This window comes from Equus caballus, chromosome 1 (assembly GCF_041296265.1).
Source record: "Equus caballus isolate H_3958 breed thoroughbred chromosome 1, TB-T2T, whole genome shotgun sequence".
NCBI classification, from domain to species: Eukaryota; Metazoa; Chordata; class Mammalia; order Perissodactyla; family Equidae; genus Equus; species Equus caballus.
In genome coordinates this window covers 111,231,802-111,251,075 of record NC_091684.1, presented here as the reverse complement: position 1 = coordinate 111,251,075, position 19,274 = coordinate 111,231,802, and the positions used below count along the sequence as shown (strand labels likewise).

The 19,274-nt window shown below is 45.8% G+C and overlaps 2 long non-coding RNA genes across 6 annotated transcripts in view; both read right to left on the bottom strand.

The window, feature by feature from the left end:
- Window positions 1-19,274, bottom strand: part of LOC106782133 (uncharacterized) — a 215,642-nt gene that overhangs the window by 148,067 nt on the left and 48,301 nt on the right. The window lies entirely within an intron of this gene.
- LOC138917159 (uncharacterized) lies at window positions 15,965-18,019 on the bottom strand. Its single transcript, XR_011424734.1, has 2 exons — window positions 17,891-18,019; window positions 15,965-16,186 (listed from the first exon to the last, which is right to left on the bottom strand). It is a non-coding gene; the product is annotated as an uncharacterized lncRNA (long non-coding RNA).

The following is a 19,274-nucleotide window of genomic DNA, read 5'->3' as shown; positions in this document are numbered from 1 at the left end:
TTCACCCCGGAGGGCAGCAGACTTGTATTGGCAGAATATTGATGAAAAGCTCGCGCTATGTCTAAATGGTCCATAGTGGGGGGTGTTAATTTCAGAAGTGGCTCATAATTTTTCTCCTACACCCAGCGTTTTCATTTAGAAGAGTTTAATTCCAATCCAAACAGTAATAAGGAAATAAAATCATTGATGTATGTCTTTCCAATATCCGGCTTTGGTAGGAACTTTTCATTTCTATGGTCAATTAAAGCTCATCTTAAATAAAAAGTTAAGCTCATTTCAAATAGAATTCCAAGGCTGCTTGGTTCTCAAATCCTCCACAATTTCAAAGGAAAATAAAGGGCAGGGCCAAAGCCACCTCTTAACTACAAAAGCAAGCAATCACCAAATAAATACCTTTAACAAGAGAGTTATAACAAAGGAGAGAAATTAGCAATTCCAAGAAGGGTCCCTCACCTGGTACCTGAAGAGAAGGGCATTTAAGGGCTGGGCCAAGAACAGCAGCTACTTATGACAGTTCTTTAGCTGTTTAAAGAGGCTGGTTAAGGTCTTTCTGGGCCTCTGCAGCTACCCAGCTGAGATACAGATGCCTTACAACCCTGAAAATAACCCACGTTCAATTTGCCGCAGTATTTTCAATAATCCTTAGAAGGGGCAGCCTTTGCTTTGTCTGCCTCTACTTCCAAGGGCAGCTGTGATGGAACAAGGCCATCTCAAACTCTGGCTCAGGTGGGCTTCTCTTGTGGCCATCGCAGAACTGGAGGAGCCCAAGACACACTGGAAGAGAAGGACGGGCCTTCTCACCCTGTGAGCCCAAACATGCAATAGCTACAAGGCCAAGGGCCTCACGGTAGCAAGAGAAGGGTAGCAAGATAACAGGCCAAATGCTATGCTCAGGCCTGGAACTGCCCTCCCTTCTTCACTCCCAAGTGTGAATCCCCAGGCCACGGGAGCATGCAACTCTCTGCCTACTGAGGCCACCAGTCTCCAGCCTGGGACAGCCCGCACTTGCAGACCAGACACACAAGTTACAGTGACAGTGAGTTCTCTAAGAAGATATTCTTGTGGTAAAGGCCAAGCTCCCCAGACCCTGCCAGAAATCACACACTCGGAGCCCACCCTGCACATACACATGGACGCACAGGAGGGCGACAGGCTCTGAGGGTTTGTGAAGGTTTTTGCTTCTATTAGCTCATCAGGAGCCCTGATGAGCAAGGCATGGGAACGATGGGATGTAAGAGGTTGAAGATATAGGGGTCGGGGCAGAAAAGGGACACCTGAGGAGGCAAGGTGGGGTCGGGGGAGGGGGGGGGGAAGGCCTCAAGTTTCAGCACCTGGGTTCCAGGTACTGTTCTGCGTGTGTTTTTCTTAATCTCCTTTAATCCCTGGGTTACTCCTCTGTGAGAAGCCAGGGTTCCAACCATGGTTGCTCCAATCCCAGAATCACCTGGGGAGCTTTTAAATAATCCAGGTGCTGAGCTCCAACCTGTATCAAGGAGTCAGATTGAATCTCTAGAGGCAGGCATCCACGGTTTTTTGAAAAGTCCCAGGAGATTCTGCTGTGCAGCCAGGATTGAGAGCCACAAAGCTCCTTTTCTGCACCTGTATTATGAAATATCCCCCACAGAAGCAGGGAAGAGCAGCCAGCACAGGGGGCCTGGAGACGGAGAGGGTCCCCACGAGGCCAGCCTCACTGTCTGCCACCGTCTGAAGCTCTTCCCCAGACCTGCTGCGATTGCAATATAGTGTCACCCAGAAGAACTTGGGATTTTTGCTGTGCATGACTGAATAAAAGCCTGAATTGGAGTTGAATTTTGCTTTCTTAAACTCCTGTAATTCCTAAGATTGTTTCAGCCTTGAAAATACAGACTGACATATCTTAGAAGATTTCCAGCCTTCAGATGAGACCTTTTTCACCAAGCTGTTGAGCCACCACACAGGAGCTCACTCCTGGTTTGACGAGGACATGTGGTAAGCAGCTGAATGTCATTTTGAAGAAAAATTTTTTTAGCTTAGGAGAAAATGCGTGTTCTAGTTCCTGATCATTGATCTGCAATGTTCCAATTTAAGTACCAAACTGTTCCTGTTACGCAGGTATCTCATATCTTATATGAGCACTTAGATAGAAAACTCAATATTCCTTATGCTGACCAGGAAATGATGGGAAGAATTGCAGTTTAAATTTTGGATCATTTCTCTACTCTTTTTATTTTTTTAATATCGTTCTAAGAGGCCCTGGTTACAAATAGATCAGGGTAATTAAAAAAATAATAATAATGTTAATAGTGTCTTTTAATGCCTTTTACCCTAAGAAAAAGCTCGGTGCTCTCCCCAGCCCTGTAATCCATCCGATAACAATGCTCCCTGAGCCTGGGAGTATGCCAAGATGGAGGATGCCCATTTACACCCGAGGAAATGGAGAGCCTGAGGTTTGCTCAGCTATCGAGGATGGAACCAGGGCAAGAAACCAGCCTCCTCAGCACCCAAACAAGAGAGAAAGAGCTGTGGACCTGTCAGGATTCAGGGCCTTCAAATCCCAGCTCTGACACTTGTTCAAATATAAGACTTTGAGAAAAGCCATGTATTTCCCTCTGTGCACCACCGTTCTCTCTTTCGTAAAAAGAACAGGTTGGGAGAGAGGCTCTCAAGTGTCTTTTCCAGCTTGAACACCCTGTGGCCTGAGGACCTCAGGTCTGAAGAGTGATGGGGGCACCAGCCTCAGGGTCAGGCTGACCTGAGCTGGACGCCCAGCTCAGCCACTTAGTGGCTGAGTGACTCTGACATCATTTTCATCCTCCCTGCCTCTCAGTTTCATCAACTGTAAAATTAAAACTAAACCAGTTGCCATCTCACAACGTTGTGGCCATTAACAAGTTAATGTGCAGGAAATGCTCTGCACAGAGCCTGGCGAGGTGAGTAAGTGCCCCATGGAGCTCTGCTCTCATCAACCACCTGCTGGGAAATGGGTCCAGCCAGCAGTCTTCCTCTGTTGTCCTAAACTACCTGGACCTTGTCTTTGAGAGTTCACCTCTAAGTTATCCATAAATACTCTTGATTGCTCCTCAGTCACTCCCTGGGCAGGACAGAAAACTATCCAAACAGGCCATCCCCCCCTGATGGGTTCACTCTAGCTTCCAAGTGCAATCCCCTGTCTGGCAACCACAGCCCCAGAACACAGCAGCCGCGGGTTGCCCCCAAGCCTGCTAGTGCCCCTGCTGCTGCTCAGAGGTCCTGTCTTCCTTCCCTCTCCCCGTCCCTCCCTTCCTTTCTCTCTCCCCCTCCACTTGCCCAAACCCTTCATTTTTACCCAACTGACACCTCATTTTCTTCCTGGCCCTTCCTTTATAGCTTCTGACCTTTTGTCTCCATTTCCTACAAAGGGCCTCCCTTGCTCCCAGGACTTGAGCTTAGCCCTCAGATGAGCCTAATTCCAGCTTTTCCAAGGAAATACTTTGCCCCAACCTCCAGAGCATCACACCCCAAACCAGACTGTCACGCTCAGTGTCTCCTCCAAGTTTATCACAGTTCCTTCAATAGGATTCAGCCAAAGCCATCCCTCAAAGACTGAAAAGAGGGATGGGCAGTCCAGAATGGAGAGAGATCCCTAGAGTCACTGCCTCTCAGACTCGATAGGAGGTATAAAACTACCTGGCCTGGCATCTCGCCTGAGGATTGGGACCCTCCTACCACAAACCCTGTCAAGTTGTCCCTATAGTGTTTTTGTTCATATCCAATAATGAGGAAATTTTTACCCATCAGTGGCAGTCCTTGCATCTTTAGGGAGCTCTGATCATTACAGGTCCTTAGACCATCTTCCTGTGGCTCCCTCCTCTGTAGAGTTAGTTGTTGGATGAAGGATCTCAATGTATTTCCTGGGGAGCCTGACCCCTCTTCATGTCAGCCCTTCATGTGGAAACCCTGTCTCTCACCCATGGGTATCACCCCAATTGTCTCTTGACGCTTCACCACCATTGTTGCTGTCAGGCCCTCCTGCAGCGAGATAAGAACTCTAGATCCAGAGGCACCAGCCTAGGCTCAAAGGGAGGCCGTTGCATCAAGAGAAATGTCTGATTCTGGGAAGAGGGTAGAACAAGCATGATAGGGAAGGTGATATTGAAGGCTCAAATACCCCAAGATATTACGATATCACACCGACCAAAGGAAAACAATAAAATAGCAGTAAAAAAAAAAGAAGAGTTTCTTCAAACAATCCCAGATGCTTCCAGCTCAAGAGAGGGAACACCCCAGGGTTAGGAGGAAGCAGTATGACACCCCAGGGGTGTATGTTTCAGTAACTTCTTCCCATGACTCACCCCTCCCTCCCTCCCTGCGCCTACTTCTCTTGCTCTCACACGCAGAAAGGGGAATGGATCACTTCAACCACCTAGGACCCAGATTCTAGGCTGTTGCCAAGAGAAACTGCTGCCAACAAATGGGAAAGGGGAAGATGGAGGTGTCAAGGATTCCATATCCCAGAATGTGAGCGTGGGCAAGTGTGGTCTAAAACAATGATGAAAACAACTCGCTTATGGGCAATATCCCTTCTGTTATCATAGTGACTATCTGATACTATTCAGATGCAGTGTACAAGGTATAGAAGAGACATACAGTCACGCAGACATAAGCACGTGTTTACACACACACACCCTTTTGCTCTATTCAAGGCCTAGAAAAGGGAAGGGAAGGCGATGCATTGAGCAAAAATCTCAGCCCTCTGCTATGGACTTCACAGGTGTTACACACAACCCTGCCTAGAGGCATCATCGATCTTATTTTACAAATAGGGAAACTGAGGCTCAGAGACGTTAAGTAACACAGGTCTTACAGCTGGGCTACTTAGAACCAAAATTCAAATCCTTGTCTGTGAAATCCCAAGCCTGGGGGCCTGCACCTTCTGCTCCTCTCTTTCTGTAACCACGAAGCACTGTCCTGTGAAGAGGGAGCCCAGTGCACACCCATAATTCTGTGTGTCAGTACGTTTAGTCACCTCAGCTGATAAGTAATCACTGTTCTGACTGAGCACAACACACATCCACGGAGGAAAAGAGATGAGCAGAGTCAGCAGAAGTTGATCTGGTTCCATTTGTCACAACCCAAACTATTTTAGCATCACGGTAACAGGATATTAAACGCAACTCTTCCTTTTGTCTTGGCTTTTCAGTTTTGGCAGAGATCCCAAAGGCTGAGAACATCAGTAGGTACCGTGTGCCCCTGTTATGAAGTCACGTGGTGGTGAGCTATGCACGCAGGGGCACAAAGAGACTTCTGCTGGGCTGGGCTGGTCCCCGCCTCCTCGACTTTTCAAAAGGCAGCAAGAGAGAGGGAGAGAGAGGATTTCTTTGGAGGAGTTGAGCAAGGCTGTAAAGGTTCCCACCCACCCCCACAGGAGAGGGGTCTGCAGGGTCTGTCCCTTCACCTCAAGCTGAATGGAAGAACTTCAAGAGTGTTAACACAGAGAATTCAGGGGTCACAGAGACTGGCATCTGCTCCCACCTGGGGCACCCTAAGAGTGAGAGGCTGTGCTTCATGCTCCCCGCCCGGTGGTTCAGCACTGGGAGCAAGCTTTCCTTCCACAGGTGGCTGGAAAAGGGATTTATGTACACATAAATAACATTTTTATGAGCAATAACTACCTTCTCTAAAACGAGTAATTTGATGAGGGAAGAAACAATGTTTTTTATTTTTCCAAATTTTCTTAACATCTTAATAAAGAAAGTTGGGTACTCATATCAGCTTCTGCCTCCTGTCTGCTGTCATGTAATATTTTGGCTGAAGTATATGAAGATATGTAGTTGGGAAAGGAAGGAGTATTTTAATAGCCTTTGAAGATAGTTTTAGATATTATTCTTTGATAATATATTAAAACTCAATAAGTGGTAGTTTCTTTTTTTTTGTTTTTAGAGATTGGCACCTGAGCTAACATCTGTTGCCAATCATTTTTTTTCTTCTTTTTCCCAAAGCCCCCCAGTACATAGTTGTATATTCTACTTGTAGGTCCTTCTGGCTCTGCTATGTGTGATGCTGCCTCAGCATGGCTCGATGAGTGGCACTAGGTCCACGCCCAGGATTCAAAGCAGTGAAACCCTGGGCCACCGAAGCAGAGCACACAACCTTAACCATTCAGCCATGGGGCCAGCTCCATAAGTGGTAGTTTCTTAAAGGTTATTTTTGATGTGGAATCCAAAATTATATCAATGAGCTTTTTCAGCACTGTTCTGTAAGAATCCACTGGTCTCTCTTGCACTTTCAGTAGCTCTTTATCCATGCATGATTTTGTGGCATCATTCATTGGTCATTTAGGAAATATTAGTTCCCAGAGTGAAATAGATCTTCCAAATGTGGACATATTTCATTCTACAACATCAAAAAAGTCACATTTGTTAATATCTCAGAAAAGTCTTTAAGTATTAGGAAGCTATCAAGCTCACGATAGTGGTTATGTTTTCCGAAATTCTAATTTTTGCCTGAAAGCTTGAATGTGATGGTTGCCAACACGTGCTGTCAGTCCTTCTCTTTGACGTGACAAGCTTACCTTATCCATTTCTGAGAAAGCAAGGTGGGAGGTGCTGAGATGAGAGGTAGGTAGTTAACTTCTACCCTCACAGACTTTATCCAGAAAATCTAGCAAGTCCAGCAGCCGAGACAGCCGGGCTGCAGCTCTCAGAGCTAGAGCCGGAGTGAAGCCCTGATTCAGACCCTGGCTCAGCAGCAGAGGGCAAGCTCAGCCCATCCTGTGACCACCGGCCTGGGAGGCCGAGAGAAGACGCTGGACTTCAGCCCCGCAGACCCAGGAGCTGCCTGCACCGACCACTCCCCAGACAGGTGAACTTGTCTGAGCCTCAATTGTCTTATCTGAGAAACAGAACAACAGTCAGCTTCAACCACAATATATTGAGCACCTGTTATCTTCCAGGCTCCGGCTCCCAGGAGTGAACCAGCAAGACAAGTCTCAGCCTGGAAAAGATTATGTCCTGGTGGTGAACACACGTGGGGCCCTGCGGTGAGGATAAAGGTGGGAGACGAGAGAACAAATGCAAACCTGGCTCCCAGGGGCGACCTCTTAGTATTAAGAGACTCGGGGCATCACCTAATCTCCTGGCCTCCATCTAAATGAGAATTTGCAGTCCCCAGAATCCCAAATAATCCTCAAATGACAATCACATTGACTTGATGCCTGACGTTTCAGTTAGCTGACACAGAATTGTTATAGCTACATAAAATATTTAAAATAGTTCCTGTGCATCTCACCATGAGTACCCCTAGGATCTGAGCATCACGGATGATTCATAAAATCCTCATCCTTCAATATAGCAGATTTAAGAGTGGAGGATTTTTAAACAAAACCCTCTTTCTGTCTTTCTCTCTTTCTCTCTTTCACACCCACACACCCTTTCTGTCACCGTTAAGGCTCCATTCTTTGAGTGTCTTCAAGGAATTTTGGTCTCCTAGGAGTGCATTATAAAATGCAAATAACCCAGGAGGAGGTCACACCTAATGCCATCAACAGTTTACACTTGAGTTAACAATTAACTCTTTAGGAGAGGTTTACAGCAGACCTCAGAGATCAACCACCAACTCTCTCACTCAGGAAATGGGGCCCTCAAACAAATTAAGAAACTTGGGCCTAGAAAAAGGAAGCGCTTCTCCCAGCACACAGCCCACTGGCAGGAAAGTCATCGGTGACGAAGCCGGTCCCTGACTCTCACTCCAGGCCTCCAAGGCTTCCTGATCCTTTGGGCATCATCAAAGGCTTCCAGAGCAGCACATGAGTAGCTCCTGTCCGGAAGGGCCCCCTCTCCAGGCCACAGACACCCTGCACAAGGTCCCTGCAGCTCCGAGAATTGTTCTAGAATCTTCCTCAAGTCCACGCACTGCTGGTTCTCCAGAGTTCATGCCGTGGCCTCCACTCTGGCTGCTGCCCCCATGCCCCGCCCTTCAGCCTGCTTCTCTCCGACCATCTACTGAGCTCCCCATCCTACTTCCCCTCGGAGGCTGCCTTTCAGCTCCCCTTTTGCCAGTGTTGTGCCCAGCCTGCTCAGGCCCAACTTCAGAGGTGCTTTTTGTCCAGCGAGGAATTCAATAGCTATTGTGATAAATGCACCTCACAAAGTACATGGGATGTGCCCAATTGGGTGGTAAAATAGAAAAAAGAAAAGACATCTAGAAATCAAGGAAAGAGAAAGATGAATGTTCTTGGGGCAGACCCTGAAGCAGGCCCTGTCTGCAGGACAGCTGTTTGTGTGGCCTCTTTAACCCAAGATCATCTGGTCTTACATCCTGCTCCTCTGAGTCCCTCAAAGTAACTTTGGGGAGGGCAGGGAGGGCCAGCAAAACCAGCTGAAAACACACAGAAGGAGTCACACTGAAGACCAGACCTTCCATTGTCACAAGTCACTGAAAAACCCTTCAGTATTGACTTCAGCCATTCATCATCCCAATAATTCCCTCACTGGCTATGATACCTCAGTTTTGTATTTTCAACTTAAATGGTCACTTAAGAAAAATGAATCACATGGAAAGTAAATATTAATGTGTTTATAAGAGCATAGACCAATACTCCATTCTTAAGATGAACTAGGGCTTAGCCATTACAGCCGCGGACCTGGTCCCTTATGTGTATTAGCTCATTGAATCTTCAAAACCCCTACGTTGCAAATGTGCATGCCAATCAGAACACATCAATGGGCAGATAAGCCCACTGGCCACCTACTCAAGCATTACTAACATGCACAAAATTAATGCAATATAAAAAATGGGAATCCTAACATTGTCAGGGCTGGGAGAGACCTTCAAGAGCATCTAATCCAAATCACTTTTTCCGATGTGGAAACTGCAGCCACGGGTGGTTTGCCTAGGATCACACAAGGTGGTGGGAACAGAGCCGGGACCGGAGCCGGCCCTCCGTCCTGCCCAGGCTGCCATCCTGAATGGCCAGGACTCTCCAGCTCTGTCCACTTGGGCAAAGCTGCTGCATTTTGCCAGATTCCTGGCATCCTAGCAATGCTCAACACCACTAAGGCCACTGTTCTTAATTTGGGGAAGGGAAAGAAACCTGTCACAGACTTACTTAAGGAACCCATGACTGCCATGGCTCCTCTTAACTGACAAATGCATATGCGCATCCTCAAAGTTTCAGACACAATTTCCCGTGGTTCTTAGTGTCTCCTTCCCATGCCAGGCAGTCCCTGGACTCCCTATGGATCCTCATCCATGAACCCCAGGGTAAGAACTCTCGCAGGGCAGTCCTTCCAATTCGCTTACATGAAAGCATGAGGGACTCAGGAGGTACACCCCACCACTGCCTTCAATCTCAAAAGTTCCACACATTCTCCACTTCCCCCATACCTCCACTAGCCATCAAAATTTCAGTCTCCAGCAGCCATTTAGTAAACACCTTGCCTGCTGTATGAGAAAATCTGGGAATGACTATAAAATGGCAGGGAAATTACAAATGCACAACTTACTTGCTTCGTTCAGCTCACCCTGCCCTGACACAGAAGTCTTGCTTACATTCTGTACTGGGTTGAATAGTGTCCCCTGAAATTTATATCCACCTGGAATTTCAAAATGTGATCTTATTTAGAAATAGGGTCTTTGTAGATGTCATCAAGTTAAGATGAGGTCATACTACATTTAGGGTGAACCCTAATCCAATGACTGGTGTCCTTATAAGAGGAGGGAAATCTGGACAGAGACCTGCAGAGAAGGAAGACAGTGTGAACACACACACAGAGAAAATGGCCATGTGAAGATACAGGCAGAGACTGGAGTTATGCCGTCGCAAGCCAAGGAACACCAAGGATAGCTGGTAACCACCAGAAGCTAGAAGAGAAGAGTAAGAATTCCCTAGACCCTTCTGAGGGAGCATGGCCCTGCCGACACCTTGATTCTGGATTTCTAGTCTACAGTACTGTGTAAGGATAAATTTTTGTTGTTTTAAGCCACCAGTATGTAGCAATTTGTTATGACAGCCCTAGGAAACTTATACGCATTCCTAACCTGTTTCTACCCTAGTCTGCCCGCCTCCCATGTAACTGCCTTCTTTGAGAAAAGTTGGTGCTTTCCAAGGGGGATCCAGGCACAACCCTACAGTATCAGAAATTTCCTTTTCATAAGGAATTAGATCTAAATCTAGTCATAGACCTCCCATCCCTGAATTCAGCCAAATATCTCATTAACATATCTCTTCAACAAATGTCCTTCCTTTTGGTCCTACTCTAAGATCCATGAGTCGGGAAACATGGGGGTTTCAGGAAAATTTCCAAGCATAGCCTCTTTCTCAGGTCATTGTCTCTTCACTGACTGAGGACTCATCACTCCCTCCCCTTTGCCTGCTCTCTGCCCCTCCACCAGCCTCTGCCAAGACAACTCACCGCCCTTCTGAACCAAACCTTGGTCTGCTTCTTCATGTTTCCCCAGTCCTGTCTGCTGAGCAATCAATTCTCTCTCATAAAAATTTGCATCTGTGGAACCCATTTTTCCTTATTTATCTTTCACTTACTTTTGGTCTTCTAGGAAGCAGGGGTGCCTGCTCCAAACACGCACGTATTCTGGGGGAAAAGAATGGTTCATCAAGTAAGTCAGCCACTTAAGCAGTTCAAGCAAAGGTGGGATGACCTTTTATCTGTGTGGTTGACACAAGGAATGATAGGAAGCATGGCTAACTGTCTCCCCAGCACCCTTTCCCTGATGTAAAAGCCCCTCGGTGTGGGTGGGATTGACCCCAGCCCCAGGTCTACGAGCAGGCCCTGATTGCTCTAAACCATAACTTACCAATCAGCATAACCTCGCCCCCTGAGCACAATACTTAGTTCATAAATGGCGTGTGACCTAAGTTTGTCCAGTCACAATGAAGTCTAGGATTTAGGTTCTATGGTTAAGAGAAAGAAATAATCCCTCTCTTCTGCTGGATGTTAACCAGAAAGCACACATTCCCCTTTCCATTTGCTCCTGGCCACCACCGTGAGACCACGTGGGGAGCCAACCTTAAGATGTAGCTAATGCCTGGAAAGTAGAGGGGAGAGAAGGAAAAATATTCAGTCCTTGGTGTCACCCCAAGCTTGTGGCTCAAGCTTGGCGGGGCATCAACCGTATCTCTGGACTTTCCAGTTACATGAAAGTCTCCATTATCTTTTCAGCTACTTTGATTTGGATTTTCGGTAGCTTACAGCAAAAAGTGTCTTAACTGATACAGAACTTCGTGAATCCAGTGGGGATTCTGGATGGTCTTAGGTGACACCTAAGAACGCCACAAATCCTGAAATTTAAAACACATTTCTGGGGAGAAGAGGCATTGGGGAAAATACACCTGAGCCGGAAAAAGTCCCTCTCTGTAACTCAGCGTTGCTCTCGCTACTCATAGCTCTTCTTGTGTGGACATTAAAGATCAGCCAGCATCAGAGCATCCCAGTTTGTTGCTATTTACAACAGAACAAGTTTGGAATATTCTGATTTTTCCAGCCACCACTGTACCTCTCAGGTTTGGCTCACTCTGGCCTGAAGACATGGTGGGAGAAACGTGCGCGCTCTCCCTTCCCCTTTTCCTCCTCCCAAACCCCCCTCCCATCCCCCACCCCAACTGACCCTGTGAGCCTTCAAAGGGTTAAAGGCTAGAGAAGTGGCTTTTAAGAACAGCTGGAAACAAAGTGTTGCCCCAGGCTGACAGCAACCAATAAAAGGTCAGGAGGTTGAAAGAATCATTTTCCATGGGAATAATTTTCTAAGGGAAATGGTAAAGTTATTTAAGTCACCAGGTGGGACACATAAAGGACAGTCTTTCTTGGCTCTCAAGAAATGGATGATGTTTGACCTCAGATTTCGCCTGTCTCTGATTTACATAATGAACCCAAAACCTTGGTAATGTTAAATGACTTTTTATGTATAATTTTATATATACATACATACATATATATACACCATACTTTTATTTTATAAAATAGTGTCACCTCTTTGGGAATAAACATATGAGAAGGGAGAAGGAACATAAAACGTTCATGCTCTTTGACCCCCGTAATCCCACTCCTGGGAAAGCAACCCCGAGAAATGTATTCAACAGGGAAAATAAGCTTTATGTGCAAAGCTGTTGGCTGCAACGTTATTTATGATAGGAAAAAAACCCTAACGGTTTAGCAAAAGGGAGTGAGTTAGTAAATTACTGCACATCAACACGAGAGAATATCATGGACCATTAAAAATGCAAAGTAACAACACGGGCAATGTCACCTTAAAACAAGCAGACGTAAAACAACATGCACAGGACGATTGTAACTATGTTACTCTGTATCTTTACTATACAAAGACCGCAAAGTGTGACAATAATGAAAAAAGTTCAATTGAGGCAGAAGAATCATGAAAGATCCTCTTCTTCTCAATTTTGTTTAATGCTAATTTCCTTTCTCTGGTTAAAAGTGTAATTTTGTTGGGAAAATGAAAATGTTCATAAATTGTGGAAATGGTTTAGTGTATTCACAGACGTGACAGCACACCTCTGTGTAGATACTAAAAACCATTGACTTGTACACTTTCAATGGGAGAATTGTATGGTATGTGAATTACACCTTAATAAAGCTGTTATAAAATACGTAATTTTGTTTTTAAAAATGTGAGCCACTTTCAATGAAGAGAGAAAATGCCTTGTTTCCTATTTAGGTAAGCACGCCATTCAACAGCTACATTATCACAGGCTTTTTAGTAAATTTTCAACAGAATTTACTAAGTTGGTGACAAATATGGTCTTGGGTCCTGTTTTAACCAAAACACACCCAATGTGCTTAAGGAGACAGGATCCTACCTGGTCCCTCTTGAGATGGGACAGACACAAGTGGGAAAAAAGTTCTGCAATCACACAGATGGAGTCCGGATCTTGAATCAAAAACTGAATCATACTATTGCTTTGGCCAGTTTAATCATCTTCTCCAAGCCTCTGTTTTTTCTTCCATAAAATGCACCCAATTCCACCTTCTTAACAGGGTTGTCATGAAAATTCAAATGCATCATGCATGTAAGGCATCTGAGACATGGAAGATGGTCAGTAGCTGCTATGTTTTTATTGGAATATAATATAGAGATGCAACTGAACCAAGTTTTAAAATTACTTTGGATTTTGTTCAGGGGAAGCAGTCACCCCACAACACTGCCAGCTGGTTCTCCTTCCCATGACAAGCCTGGGGAGTGGTCTGCACTGGTCTGTCTCAGAGCTGAGTCTGTCTGAACGACCCCCTGAGGAGGCTGAGGTCACTGGTCACTCATCCCCAACCCCTGACCCAACAGCAACCATGTTTGTCCATGTGGCCCATCTCACACCACCCAAGCGTGGAGAGGAGAAAGGAAAGCTTTAGCCACAGGCTCCTGCCACAACTGTTCAGTAGAATGAAATCAGCTAAACCAGTTTCCAATAGCCATCGAAGTTCCACTTGGAGGTTTTCACTCACCACGGAACTGATGTCCTCCTAATGTGCGAATCCTGCAGCATGATGCCAATGATCATGGCTTTGGGGTCATAAAGTCTTGGGGCTGAATATTGTCTCTATCCCCTTATAGCCCTGAGTCAAGTCTCAGATACTCCCTATATCTGAGACATGGTTTTCTCCATTAGAAAATGGGACTTAACTCTCTCCAACTCACGTTGTACAGAAGGTTAAATGAGACAAAACATAAACATTATCCAACACATGGCGGATGCCCAATAATTGGTAGTATTATCCCCACTTTTCCATTATACTTTAATTGATGGGCTTCTCTTTGCTAAGATAGGCTCATTCATCCTCTTCCTCATTCTCCTTATCCTACTTCCCCAGCCCCACTCCCACCTTCTGATTTCTTCTGCCCCCCAACCAATAAGCCCCAGAACCTAAACCTCCAAATGTCAGTCAGCACCAGCTCGGCCTGTGGCATATGGCCCCACACAATCTCCCCATGATCTCATCCAGTTGGACTGTTATTTTTATAGACTGGTATTAAGAAGCATAAGCCTAGGATTTTATATACATTGTCACGCTGGGTTTCTCAGGCCTGCAGTGCAGATGGAGCGTTCCTAGAATTTTATGGTACAACACATGGGCCTCTACCCTCCTCTTTAGAGCCCAGCACTCTCCAGAGCCCAGAGGGAAGCACGGGAGGCCTTCTTGCTCCATTCTGCACTCTCTCCTGCTTATTTGCCAACCAAACATCCTCCACCCTAGCCACAGTCAGCAACAGCAGCCCTTGCTCTGAGAGAGAGAGCAGATAGCCAGGGGAAACGATGCACCTACCATAGGAGCGTCATGGGTTGAACAACCCATAAACTAGGAAGCGGAGCTGCTTGTCCGTGACAAGCCATTCTGTTCCTCTCTGCCAGGGACTGTGAGCACAGCATGGAGGAGGTCATGAAGGCAAGTGCTCCTATCCCCCAACTTCCCATTGAGGGGAGAAGCAAGAATTTCACAACTGTTGGACATGTAATAGAATGGTCAAAACTGCAGTAAATCATCTGTGTAAATTATGAGACATAAGCCATGGTTTGTTGCTCTGTAATTATGTGATATATATTTCATATATTTTATTATATATTTTATATACATTTTATTATATACTTATTTTTTTTTTTTAAAGTAGATGAGAAAAGTAAAGAAAAAGTAAAAGCTCTTTGGTCTAACACAAGGGAGGATGGACACTTTGGTAGCTCCACCATCTCCCTACCCGCATTTTCTGTCTCTCTCTCCCTTTCTCTCCCTCTCTCCCTTTCTCTCTCTCTCTCCCTTTCTCTCTCTCTCACTCTTGCAGACTCACGCTTCTTTTCTTTATATATCACACGCATTTCTGACTCTCTGTTGCTCAAAAATTTGCTATCATCAGTTGTGGCTTCTTGCTCGGTCGCTGCAATGATTGGCAAACAATGTCAGCGTGGTCATCTCTCTTTCTCCTCCCCTGGACCTCCTGTGGCTTCGCGGCTCCCGTGCCATCTTGCCCCCTCTCCCACGTTGCTCCTTTGTTTCTCTCTCTCCTCCACCTGCCTCACCCCTCACCTGGTTGGGAATGTCCCTGGAATAGAAGGGATAGTGTCACAGTGTCTGTACATAAGGAGCAACTACTGTGCCCTCACACACAGTAAATGGGTTCACGGCCAGGACCGACAAACCTGTCACTCATCCCTCCAAATATTGTGGTGATGACACGTGTACATGAGGGACGCACCCCACCATCATGGGCCCCAGAGGGGACACACAGATCTCCCTCAACTCTTTGCCTTTTCCCTCTCAGACCATACACAGCAGAACTACTTCAAAAAAGTAAAGGGTGTTCCCAGCCTGAGGTTTCAAGGCCTCAGAGCACCTCAGAAAAAGGGAAGATGAATGTTCACAACTACGTTCAGCATTTCAAAAATGCTGATAAAATCCCTGCCTTGGCCCATAGGAGGACTGCTCGGGCTGGCTAAACTGTCATGTTTCTCTGCTTTGAGTCAACATGGTATTGACTCAATCTGAGATGACTGGCAAGCTAACACAGATCAGAGCCCTGGAGAGGACAAATGTATCTCTTATTAAGACAAAGAGTGAGGAAAATAATGACTACTTAGCAAAATCACATGTTGAGTGGAAAAAAAGTCTTTCTCAATACAAGACCAGTAGGCAAAGGATCTTGAATGAAATGGTCCTCAATAGAAAGATAATCGGGAATCTCTGAATTCAACCTCATCCCAAAAGAAAAACTCCTTGGTAGCTGTCTTGGTCAAGGCCACTCTAAAAGTGACCCTAAAGTGACAGACAACAGCCGCTATCAACCTGAAACTCCTCCGTGGCTTCCCAGGAAATGATGCAGTGAGGATATCTTCATGATTCACTATCCCGAGCACTGGGGAATGGAAGAGTGACCATGTCTGCCTCTTGACCCAAGTCCTCATAGGCCAAGGATGGCCGTTGAGGATTTCCTCGTGTTGGATGAATCACCTCTAACAGGCTCCAAAATGAACAACACAGAAAAATACACAGTCTGGAGCAGAGTATAGCTTTAGACTGCAGAGGTCTGGCTGAAAAGGGAACACTCTCTAGGACAGTGCTTGGAGTCCGGAATTACATTTCTTCTGCTAACCCACATAACTTCGCCATCTTCCAAAATGTCCTGAAATCTCGGCTCCTCCAAACATCCCAGGTAAGTGATGATCATGGCAAGAAATTCTTTTGTACCTATCTCTTCTGGGGGATCACCTGGAGCCCTGCATATAAAATATATCCTTGTCAATAATAATAAGCCATATTTAGCGATTATTTCCTACTCACAGCTGATGTGCCAAGGCCCCCAGCTCCTCCCAACTATTCTAGAGAGACCCAAGAAGTGGATCATATGTGCCCCCCAAAAAAGGCATATGACTGACCATGTCCTCACCTCTTCTGGAATGTCCAAGGGTGAGGCCACCACGGCCTGCCAGGCTGTGCCCTGTGTCAATGTATCTTGCCCTGTGTCCATTGCCCACATATGAGCCACTCCCGCCCAGTGCTATTGCTTCCTGTTTCATCACCTTGAATGCCATCCCTACTGGGGACCACTGATAGCCATCACTGTCACTCCCATTGGGTAGAACCATCTCTACTCGACCACTTCACCTGGTCAGCAAATTAAAAGAAAATGTCCTTTCCTCTTTTTGTGTAAATGCTGCTGGAGGCACATCAAAGCAATACAGTTGTGCTCCAAAGCTTACTGAGATTTTTAGTGAAAATACTTATTTCATTCTTTATTCACAGCCCTCTGTCTCCAGAAGACCCAAGCCTGGCTCCTTGGGGATGCTGGACCGCAGACGAACCCAAATGAGAGCCGTCAGACCATGTACAATGTATTGGCTTTCTTCCAATGGCTGAAGCTTGGTAATGATGCCAAGCCCATTTCTCTGTTCCCTTGAACCCTTAGAAAGAGCTCTTTTCTGGGAAGCTCCTTAGTCTCTCATTAAAAATTCTCCAGGAGGACCCTCAGGTGTGCTCAGACACTGCCATCTACTATTACCCTCATTTCAATTAAGGAAGGATACATTCTGCCCAAAAAAAGTAAACTAAGATACTGCCCTTACCAAGAAAGGAGTGTGTGTGTGTGGGTGGGTGGGAGTGTGCACGCACATGCTCGTGTGTGTGTTCCCTCCCTTCCTACAGTCTAAGGTATGAGGGAGGCAAGGGTGAGGGGACATGGCAAGGGATTTGGCAGGCCTGGGTGGTTTGAATCTTGGTGTGTCCAGGAGATTTGAATTTTGGCAGGAAAAATGCATCAGAGGAAGTGTGTCATCAGAAATGGAAGCGTAGGAAGAGGTTAGGGTTAGTTCACCTCATTGGGTAATGGGCCAACCACTATTCTGCTCATTTTGTCACAAACTAGAGAAAATATTATCACATACTGGAGAAACATTCATGCTGACAATCTTTTGGGAGTCACTGAACTGTGGGACTCCTCTTTCTTTATGTAACTCTAGGAACTGAGCCCACCATTTTTGTCCCATTAACATGAATGAGAACATGTTGGCAACAAGTTGTCAGAGCTGATGCAGAATCCAGACCTCCGTCCTTGGAGGAAAGAGCTGTTTCTGTGACATGGCCCTGTATGTATTCAATACCCCCACGGCAATCCCTAGCCAGTTCCACATCATTTGTATAAATATCTTTGCCCCTCCACCCTAAAATGCACTAACCCTTGAAAGCCCGTTGGTTAAAGATGGTGCAAAGAAGAGTAAATTCAGAAGTTAGGTCCCTCGTGCGGGCCAGCTCGGTGATTCCAATGGCTTCACGCCTATCTCCCCATTACTCTATGATGACGGATAATTTCTGCCCCACTCTCTTCTCCCCGTCATCTGCTCCCTCACTCCTGGGTCTGTGGCAGACGACAGGTAAGTTTGCCGTTCCACTTTAGAGCTTGGTTTGGTAATCCCGGGATTGCTCACCTATGTCCCACATCCCAGAGAGTGCTGGTAGGAGAATCATGTAGAGACCATGGTATGGGCTGGGTGTCTGTGTCCCCCCAAAATTCACCTACTGAAACCCTAATTCCCAATGTCATGGAATTAGGAGTGGGGCCTTTGGGAGGTACTTAGAGTTAGATGAGGTCATAAAGGTGGGGCCCTCGGGATGGGATCAGTGCCTTTATAAGACGAGGAAGAGACCAGAGCTCTCTCTCTACCATGTGACGACACAGCAAGAAGGCCGTCTGCAAGCCAAGAAGAGAGCCCTCACCTGGAACCTGCCCATGATGAGCCTCTGATCTCAGGCTTCCAGCCTCCAGGACTGTGAGAAAATAAAGTCTGCTGTTTCAGTCCCTCAGTCGATAGTATTTTGTTACAGCAGCCAGAGCTGTCTAAGACACCATATGATAGTGAGCGCAAATCCATTGCCATTCCTAGACAAACAGCCAAAACCCAGATTAACTTCAAGTTTAAAGGACCACAACAACGGCATCAACACTTTATAGCCGCATTTTTTACCAGCCTGGTCCATTTTTAGCATGGTCCCAAAAACGGCTGAATAGCTCAGAAGCCTCTACTTAAAGGCTTTCAAAATCTTATTGTAAATTGTTAGAGTCAATTGATATAAAAATAAAAATAGGCTTTTCCTGTAGACCATTCTACTGATTGTAACAAATAACAGCCTGAGTTTACTAGATCTTATTGACACAAATACTTCTTAGTCAGACGTACCTACTTAGAGACAGCGAGAGAAATGTTGTGGTGGCATCGCCATGGCTGCCCTCCATGATTCCTCCACTCCAGAGGCCTCTGAGGCTCTGCATTGATACTGTTGCTTCAGAATTCACCAAAACTATTTGTTTTGTTGACTGCTTGTCCTCAGGAATGCAGAATTTAAATTTAGTCTATTTGTTGAATTATTTATAGCCCATGTCAATTTACTTCATGTTTCAATTATTGACAAAGCTGGTTCTCTTTATGCCATCGAGAACTTTCAGTGGTGATATCTATATTTTACTTCTTCCTCTACTATAAGTAGCATTTCTCGACTGTCTCCTGTGTACCCTCATGCCAGGCAATTTCCCTTCTGTTACTTCATTTAGTCTTCACAGCAACCCTGAGGAATCATCCTTCTTGTTTCCCAGATAAGGAAATGGAAGATAGAGAAGTAAAGTGAATTTCCTAAGGCTCCCCAGTTGGCAAAGGAGTGAAATTCTTCCAAATTCTCTGTTGCCTTCACAGCACCGTACAGCCACTCTGAATATTGTTTTAGAAAACTAGATCATTTGGGAGGCAAAGTATTGACAAAATTGCTAAGTTGTTGCTGTTGTTTATTTAGGGTAAGGACCATTACTGTGTCCTGCGT